At 35.2% G+C, this 10,308-nt stretch overlaps 1 long non-coding RNA gene across 1 annotated transcript; it reads left to right on the forward strand.

Annotated features, from left to right (window-relative positions):
• The first annotated feature begins 412 nt into the window (after positions 1-412).
• LOC149780946 (uncharacterized) lies at positions 413-7,476 on the forward strand. The gene is made up of 4 exons (XR_016415182.1): positions 413-1,167; positions 1,690-1,762; positions 2,550-2,711; positions 4,410-7,476. It is a non-coding gene; the product is annotated as an uncharacterized LOC149780946 (long non-coding RNA).
• The last annotated feature ends 2,832 nt before the right edge of the window (positions 7,477-10,308 follow it).

A 10,308-nucleotide genomic window follows, 5' to 3' on the forward strand; every position in this document is an offset into this window, starting at 1 on the left:
AGTTTTAATATCACCACATCGAAAAAATCTAATTAGTCTAAGCTTTGCTGAAAGAGTAAACGTACGTGGACTCCGAGAGGAATTTGAAAGATATTCTCCTTCGTAAAACACTTGTCCAAGGGACCAGAGGACTGAAAGTTCAACGGTCACAATTTGGTTGTAGGAGCGAGAAAAATACAAGGTATGTGCGTCAAAATTTCCTGAAATTTGTTTGTGCCAATATAATATTTTGCTTGAATTATTTGATAATATGTGCATGAATTTAGTTGTTTAAATTCGTAAAACAATTCTCTTGATATGAATATAACTGTGTTGAGTTTATATATATATATATATATATATATATATATATATATATATGTGTGTGTGTGTGTGTGTGTGTGTGTGTGTGTGTGTGTGTGTGTGTGTGAATTCGTACAATAATCTTCTTTATATAAGATTGTCGAATTGTTCGAATTTGTCGTCCTGTTTGTATATGAATTTGGTATTCTAAGAATTTATGTATAACCTTTATATAAGTTGACGAATTGTTTGAATTTGTCGTCTTGTTTATATGGGAATTGGGTATTCTAAGAATTCATGTATAACCTTTATTAATATGAGTTACGGGAATCCGTTTGAATTCACCGATCTTAAATGATTTCACGTATGATAAAGACTTGAATGTGTGTATTCGCTGAAATAGCGTAATTACGATCTGTAATGAATTTCAATCATTCATTTGTGTAATTGACACGAGACTGGAACCGTTCTAGCCATTAGGAAGTACATTAATTTTATGGAACTAGGATTGTTTCGGTCTGCCATGCTTGGCCCGACTAAATAGCCTTTGGTATCTGTTTGAATGCCGATAGTAAGAACTGATAACGAGAAGGGGGGGGTGATCTATTCCCAGTAGGATAGCCGACGGAAAATTTAGGTCGTTTTTGTTTGTTTTATAAGGGGAAAATAGCTCTTCCGATGTATCCTCAAATGTACCGAAGCACCGACGCATTCAATTAGCTGTGTATCTACATGCTTACATAACCACCTACCCACACAAAGAAAGAGGACCGAGGGAGGCGAAGCAGTAGAAAGGATGGAGAGAATAAAGAAAAAGGAAGGAAAGAAAGTGCGAAAGGACAGAGAACAGCTACAGTGAAATTGGTGGGAACCAGAGCTAAGCAGGTTATGCAATTGTACAGGGCAACGACTTCGATTGTTCACTCGATCGTATGGTGACTAATTCTATCAGTAAAACAGATCGGCTATTTTTATAAATATATTTGTTGTTTTTTTAAAAATTCGGTGAAAGATTTATTCCAAAGAAGTGTATCTTCCTAATGTATTGTATTATCTCCAGTGTTTATGTAATTGATTAAATTTCGATTCTTTTCGTACGGGGGCTCGTGTCATTCTGTTCTATATATCTGCTCAGATCTCTATTTATTCCACCTATAAGTTTACTCGATTCGGGCAATAACACAGAGGGCAATCATCTCCTAGATGACGAGAACCGAATAAAGCGGACACCTTGAAAGAAGGTACAATCCGCCAATCAACACACACCCCTTACTAGTGAGGGGCGTACCTTTACAATTTCCCCCAAAATGTAATGACCTAGGCATCATCTTTTGTTATATGACAAAAACCCACTTCATCTTTTTCTGTTCATTTAGACTTGTCACATGTTCTTTTTATTTTGCACAGAGATTAAATCCATATAGGGCGAGAAGTGGTAGGACTGATAACAATTTGGTCAGGATTGATGGAAGAAGAAAAGGTACCCTTCATTATATCACTGTTTATCACTATTTTATAAAGTTGCTTTATTTCTGTTTTTGTTTTGTTTTTGCCATATTCAGCACCCACTACAACACTTATGAATGGAAAAATACATTTCATACAATGCATCTAACAGAACGTGTACACACAGATACTCACACACAAATAGATTATCCCATACATATAATCAATAAATAGCCTTTATTGTCTTGATGTGACACCAACACCACAGCACATCAACATTCAAGTTAACCACTAGAACAAGGCACAATGTTTGTGGCTTTTTTAATATTCTGTACTAGTATTATTTTGAATATAAAATAAGTACCCCAACTATTGTATTGACTGTCTGCGTGATGTGTGTCTGTCTTACGGTCCACAAATGTTACTATGTGTTTGTTTCTCCCCTGTTTTGTTGTTGTTGTTGTTGTTCTGATTTGTCTTTTCGTTAGTGTGTTTGACGATTTACAAATGTACTTTGTTAAATTCTGACGAAATGCCTACATTTCAAATTTACACAAATGGAATTTATCACATTTTTCACACACAAATGCAACAGAGAATATGAAACCTAAGTATGAGTTATATATACATGCATATTTATTTCTACTTGATTTTTTGTCCAACAGGAACGTGTGGGCATCTATGTCTCACAAACACATACCTAGCTGCTTCACTCATGCAACAGAAACTTATATAAAGTTTCAGAAAATATTGCTCATTTTTATGTTCTGATTCTAGTCACCAAAACAAGTAAACTGCGGTGATACATATTTCTATTTTAGGTCGCACTATGACTCGATCTTTTGTTTGTCTGAGTTCCATTACTTCTACTGCTATTCCATCTCCGGAAGAAAGGAGAATCCTATGTAAAAATGGCCTTGGGGAAAAGAAAGTTATTATTCTGCTGATGCTTTGCATGACCAAGTGAGACAGGCCATACTAAGGTAATAATAATTAATAATAATAATAACTAGGACTTTGCATAGCGCCTAATCTTTAGAAGCTCTAAGCGCTTTACAACATTAGACAACACCTATAAGATAAAAAAATATATAATGATATGATTACAAAAACAAACACCATGAAACTGGAAAACATTTTAAAAAACATGCTGAGAATATTTAAGGTAGGAAACATTATTAAGTCTTTAAGTTTGTTCTTGCAGTCAAAATAAGTGAGTTTTGAGAGCACTCTTGAATGGGATCACTGTGTCTTTGTGTCTAAGTTCAGTGGGCAATTCATTCCACGTTGCTGGGCCCTGGTATGCAAAGAACGCTGTCCATATGACTTTGTTTTCATAGTGGGAATAATGAGTATACGATTGTCAGAAGAGGAGCGTAAGTATCTTGCTGGTGTGTACATAAGGGTGATGTCGGATAGGTATGTTGGACTAGAGTCCAGCAGTGAAATGTAGCACAGAGAACAAATTTTGTGTTGGATTCTGGATCGAATGGATAGCCAGTGTAGGGTACTGAGCAGCGGGGAGGTGTGCTCTGATCGTGGTACTCTAGGGTAAATATGTTTTAAAAAAGTAATGAAAGTTGATCGGCAAATCTTTGAAATGAAGTAAACGATTGAAGTGTATGTGAATACATGCTTGTATGTCACGTTCTAAATCTGAGGAGAATGAACTGTAAAAACAAAATGCTCCAGCAGGTAGGTACTCTGCAACTCGGTTTCCGACTCCAGGTTGCTCATCTAGTTAAAGTTGAAGTCATAAACGAGAAGATAAGCCATCGCTTGTTGATCTGCTGTTATATCTGCTGTTTTTCTTGATGCAAATATTTCTTTCAAATTTTATCTCTGTGTGCACTTCTATTTCACAATATACGGATTTGTTAAGTCATAGAAATTAACTTCCTCTCAACAATGAGAAAATATACAAAATCTCATCTTCAAGTTGTCCCACGCCTCAACATGAAAAGAATATAACAGCTGGAAACGTTTTTCTCTAATGTTTACTTAGAATATTTTTTTCTTGGCAAATCAAACAATTAAGTACTTATTGCTAAACCATCAAGCTTATGTGTGAGTGGGACTGGTGGAAGCTAATATTTGTTGGACCATAAATTATGTGTTAAGTTCCTATTGCATTTTTTAATAAAATATTCCACAAAATAAAAGTTCAGAAACACTATGTAAAATTTGAAATGCACAGATTCGGTAGATATATGGTCTATTTTATTTATAGACACAACTGTATCCTTTTTTGCGGTTAGTTTTAATACTCTACTTGTATGACCATGTGTTTTTCTTAACGTTTAAGCGGACAAGTAAGATTTGGTTGAACAAGCTATGTCCTACGGTTGATTTGTCAAAACCAAGTAAAAGTATAAACCAAATTTTAGATACGTTAACAAAACAATATTATCTGAGTAAAAATAGTTGAATGATTTCCAAGAAGTTAATGAAATATAAGACTCGATGGCGATTCCTCTCAATACTCAACATCATCCATTCAATTTTTCTAGCTTGAATCAACCTTCTAAATAAATTTAACCATATCTCTATTTCTGAAATCCTAACGACAAACAATCACAGTGCATAATAGTCTTAAAATTGAGTTTAAGAGTGAACATTGATATAAAACTGTTATCCGTACTCGAAATTAAAAAATGTTATATTCATTATCTGTTTTCCAGCTCTTTTCCGGCTTTAGATCAGTGTGATGGTTTTGAGCTGTTAACGCTAAAAGATTATAATACCAGATGCTCTTCAGAAAGAAATGCTAAAAGAGTTGCACAAAAGTCATATGGACATTGAGAAAACAAAGCAAAGAGCAAGATACATTATGTATTGGCCTGGCATGAATACACAAATTGGAGACACAGTATCGAATTGTTCTACTTGCCAGGAATACAGAAAGTCAAATAAAAAAGAACCATTAGTAGTTGTCTACACGATCTACTGCACCATGGGAAATGGTTGAAACAGATTTATTCATGTGTAATAAATACAAATATGTCTCGATAGTAGACTATTGCTCCAGATATTTTGAAGTTGCCAAGTTAGGAAATACACGAACAAGCGCAGCAATCACACACACAAAGTCAGTTTTTGCAAGACATGGAATACCACGAGAAGTAAGGAGTGATAATGGACCACAGTTCTCCTCAAAAGAATATGGTCAGTTTGCAAAAACCTGGGGATTCAAACACACTACGTCAAGTCCCAAATATCCACAGTCTAATGGTTTAGCAGAAAGAACTATTCAGACTGTCAACGGAATTCTTATTAAGGCAAAGAGAGATGGAAAAGATTCATATTTATCGATTTTGGAGTATCAAAACACACCAACTGATGATATAGGCTCTCCAGCATAAATACTGATGAGTCGCCGAGTTTCGATCGACTAATCCTAATACCAACATACAGCTACATCCTCAAGTTATAAAAGAAAGAAACTTAAAGTGGAAACTGGGTAAAAAGAAAAATAAGCAAAAGAAACAGTATGATAGAACAGATAAAAGCTTCCAAATCTGACTTCTGGAGGCAAAGTAAGAATCAGAAGACAAGATCTTTGGGAACTAGCTGTATTCGTCAGAAAAAATAGTGCTCCAAGGTTGTATGATGTGAAAATCCAGGATGGTGTTTTATACAGGAGAAACCGAAGACATCTGTTACAAACAAAAGAGATATTACAGTGTATCTGATACATACATACGAAGATGCTAACAAGGAGGTCACTGAACTGAATGACAAGATGACATTAGTCCTCAATGAACCAAACCAGACAGGAGAGATTCGAACAAGGAGTGGACGTCTAATAAAAAAGCCTCCAAGATACAGAGAGTTTGTTATGTGAACTCGATAATTTTTCTCAATTTCAAAAATTATGTCTTGTGAATACAAGAAACTGGAATTGCTTAAGGGCTTAATAATACATTGGTTATATTACATCAGTTTATATGCAGTGATAACAACTGGATTGAAGAACAAAATATTAGGACTATAGACAATGCCAGTATATCACCATGTATTTGTTTTCATGAGTGTAGGAATGATTGTGAATGTCATAGGGATAGAACTTAGTTTTAGCTACAATTAGTAGAACTCGTACAACTCACCAGAAACTTTTGAAATATATATTCGTGTGCAAAATAGAACCTTGTCAAGTAATATATTTACAAATTTATAAAATAGAAAAGGAGAAATGAATATGTGAATTTAAAAGAAAAGCACAAAACTCATTTTTAGGGGGAGTTGTGGTAATATACGGTATTAATATGAGCCGCCGTAGAGGACAAAAGCGTGTCCAATCAGAACGTTGTCGTTGAAATTTTAATGTCATATGTCCAGAATTCCAATTTCACGTGTTGTGTAATGCTTGTCCTTAAAGTTCCATTTTCTAAGTCGAGATTTTAGATTGTATCTGTTGTATTAAACAGTAGTGGTTGAAAGTTATATTTTCTATGCAGAGGTTTTAGATTGTGTCGTTTGAATTACACAGCGGTGGTTGAAATTTCAATGTCATACGTCGAGAATTCCTAATTTACGTACTGATTCAAATAGTTTATGTTGAAAGTTACATTTTATATGCTGAGTATTTAGATTTCATCTTTTGAATTACACAGCGCTGGTTGAAAATTCGATGTCCAGTGTCGAGTTTTTATATTGTATCTTCTGAATTACACGGCGGTTGTTGAAATTTTAATGTCTCATGTCTCGAGTTTCAATTTAACTTGTTGAATCACATTGATTGTGCTGAAAGTTCCATTTCGTATCTTGAGTTTTTAGATTGTATCTGTTGAATTTCACAGTGGTGGTTGGACATTTTATTGTGCTTGTCAGAACTTTTATTTTTGTATGGTGAAATGATGTGTTGGTGTTAAAAGTAATATTACACAATGTCCACTTTAACAATTCAAAATAATATCGAATATTAAGATACACCATTCGTGTATTCAGTTATGAGGCGCCATTACATTTCATGCATTTACAGATTGAAAGTTACCATTCACAGGTCGAGAATTACTATGAATTTATTCGCTAGACGTCGCTCTCGCGTTATTTGTAAACAAGGAGACTGCTTCTCGTTGCTCTGAAATTCAGTAGATGAAAAATAAGTACTCGCCATATGAAATGGAACTTTCATCGCAAACAGTTACATGCAGCGTGTGAATTAGGGATTCTCGACATATGATATTGAAATTTCAACCACCGCTGTCTAATCCAAAATATACACTAAAACGTCGACATATGAAATAGAACTTTAAACCACCACTGTATAATTCAACGTATACAATCTAAAATATCGATCTAGAAAATGGAATTTGATGGACATGCAATTTGATTCAACACGTGATATTGGATTTCTCGACATACGACATCGAAATTTCAACTGCAACTTTCTCATTGGACCAGCTTTTGTCCGCTATGGCGTCTCATAGTATTAACATTATGTTGCTACAAATAGTCTGACAGTTACAGGTCACCTAAGGTCAGCTCCAGGCTCTCACTCAGTTGTAGCCCTATATGCGTTACGATAACATTAGCGTGAGAAACTAGTGCGTGTTTTCTGCTTTGAGTCAGTTGAACCAAGCCATTAAAGTAGTTAGATCAAACCATGTTTTGTGTTATTTAGCAAAACATACAGTAACCAGAAGAGAGGGGAAGGGGGAGAGGGGAAAAGGAGGAAAGTTTTTTTTTAAGTTGTTTTTCTTTCTTCTTTTTTCTACTCCCCTCTCTTCCTACCCCTACCGAACTTACAAAACAACAATAAACCTACTTACACATTCAACTCTGGGGGCAGGGTCCAGTTTTTATGTACAAATTTAATGCCGCAATCAGTGACCTAGTATAAAAAATCATAAAAAATCAAATACACAAGTGAGGTCAAAAAGGTCCATATTTTTAGATACCTATATTAAAACAGAGCATAAGAATAGTATTCACTTGACCAGAGAAGTCAATGGCAGTTCATAGCAGAAGAGGTTTATGCACCCCAACCCCTATTTTATACCTGCATTTTTCACATCCAAATGCCATTTTTGACAGCATGTAGTACTCACAGTGCAAACGCAAGCCCTTTCCCTGGATGAAACTTTTGAAAAACATTGTCTACTAAATAGTTTGATGCAATTCAGAATAGTTGTCATCCAAGCCGTTTTTGAGATACTCGGCTTGCCTTGAACCCACGTGTCTACTGCTATGGGAAGCTAGCTCTTCTTCCTAGCCAACTATGGGTATTTCACTATCAACATACTGCAGAGCAACTATGGAAGGTGTACATGACTGACATCAATTTCAAGAACAACACAAGCCCAAAACACCTAGTTCACAAATATATCCATATCTATAAATAGTAAACAATAATAGCTGAAAAAGTCACACCATAGCCTTAAGTTAAGAAATTTGCCAGGGGCCAAATTACGAAACTGGACCCTGCCACCTCTCTAACTGTAGTTCAGATACTTTCCCAAGAACATCCAAATACCACAGACACGCGCGCACCGCACACAAAAACAAAAACCAATTAAAAATATAACCTTAAACTCCAATACCACGTGGGCAGCACTAAAATGACAAACTAAATAACCAAACTATCCATAAAAATATCATTTTTAACTAACAATGCCCGAAAATCCTATAACTCTAGGTGACAGTGATTAATTGCGTCCAAAGACCGAAAAGCCACTACCACCAACATCCAATTACAGGCATTTCATAAACCGCAAGATGATGACAGTACCACTCCCCAGGGAGTAATTAACAGCACTCTACCAGCCATCAAAAACCACCTAGCTATCACTCGGAAAGGAACTATCAAAATTGCCCTTACACTCTCAATTTGACCAGCAGCAGGGAAGGCGAACCCACCTTTTTGTAGGAGCGTCCAAATGTCGAAAATAAGCCTTCCTACAAATGATCGAAAAAAAGAAAAGCGTCGACAGATTTTTAAAAAAGCGTCGACACTTTACTGAGAGAGTCTCTGTGGAATTTGTAATTAATATTACTCCTGATTACTTTCGGAATCTGTACGTATCGCTGAGTAACATATATCACATCAGTGTTTTTATGTCTTCCTCGATAAAATATTCTAGCTGGATTTGATTGTTTGTCTAGCATCACATCATCGTATACAACTAAATTATTAATAAATCCATCTAGATCATCAGCAGATGGTGCTTCAACAATATCGGTTATAAATTTAATGACGTCGTCATCCAGTAATCGCGCGTTTTCATCAAAATCTTTAAGTACATCGTAGCATCGTTGATCATCAACTGATGGTGCTACTAAATACAACTTATCCCATTTCAACCATCTCATTATAAGATTAAGTAACAATTGTGTCTTACCCGATCCAGATGCCCCTATTATTATCATCCTCATCGAGAAAATATTCTAGCTGGATTTGATTGATTTGTCAATCGAATCATCTTTAAATCTCAAATAGTATTCTATTTCTGATGGTGGTTTTTCCATTATAGGATCATTGGTCTTTCTTTTTCTGTAATACGTCATCAGACTTCTGTATCGATCTCCGTGATAATTTTTACAAATCTGATATAATCCTCTAACGCCGTTGTTGCATCCAACACAATGTCGTGATCCAGCATGAGGATTTTTTGATAAAATATAGTTGTGTTACTTGCAATATCTTCCGTGGCATCTTTTGTTACACTGATCAGTTGTTCCTTGAATCAACCACGTGCAATTGTGCATATATCAAATGATATCTATTAAATTAAGTTTATATAATAAATGAGCTCACCTGCATGGGATGAATCTGAATTTTGGGAATCTGAGTTCTAGGATGAATCTGAATTTTGGGATGTGTGAGTTAACAGAAAAATTTGAACGGTATTTACCACAACAACATGATTGTGTGCAGAAAAAACAAAAACAATGACCTTTAGATGTTATTTTGACATGATGATGAAGCTTGATTTATCAATCGAAAAAATCTTTGAGAGGTATTTTGATGATTGGAAGATCATTGAAATACCCGATAATTTGTCAATGCGACATTTCGATGTGTACGACGACGAGTGGGGAAAGTCCCATAAATAATATATTATATAGCATTACGGGAGTTTCCCCACCAACAAAAAACGTCCAGTATAACAGTTATTTTGTTAATCTGACATTTCGATGAATCTGTTTTTGTGCATTTCAAGAAATTCTTTCGCGGTTGATGGTTTTTCTTTCAATGTAAAATGTTTCGGTTTTCTTTTTCTGTAATATGCTAGCAGTGATCGGTATAAATTCCCACCGCAGTTGTTACATATCTCTGAATTGCCTCGTAAACCCCTCTTGCAACTCAAGCACGGTCTAGGACTAGTAGATCCTCGTTTGACGTTCTGATCGTGATATCCGCAGTATTCACCGCGACATGTTTTACTGCATCTCTCAGATGATCCTTCGGGAAGCCATTTACAATTGTTTTGACCAATTTGGAATGGCATATATTATAATTCAATTTTTTAATCAAATAATGATATATAAAATCAACCCACCGTTTGTTGAATCTTACAAAAACATAGAAATATGATAGATTCAACATCATTCAGACAATTTTTTTTTCTGTATTAAAAA

Source organism: Sinohyriopsis cumingii, chromosome 16, assembly GCF_028554795.1.
Source record: "Sinohyriopsis cumingii isolate HCF-2022 chromosome 16, ASM2855479v2, whole genome shotgun sequence".
NCBI lineage: Eukaryota > Metazoa > Mollusca > Bivalvia > Unionida > Unionidae > Sinohyriopsis > Sinohyriopsis cumingii.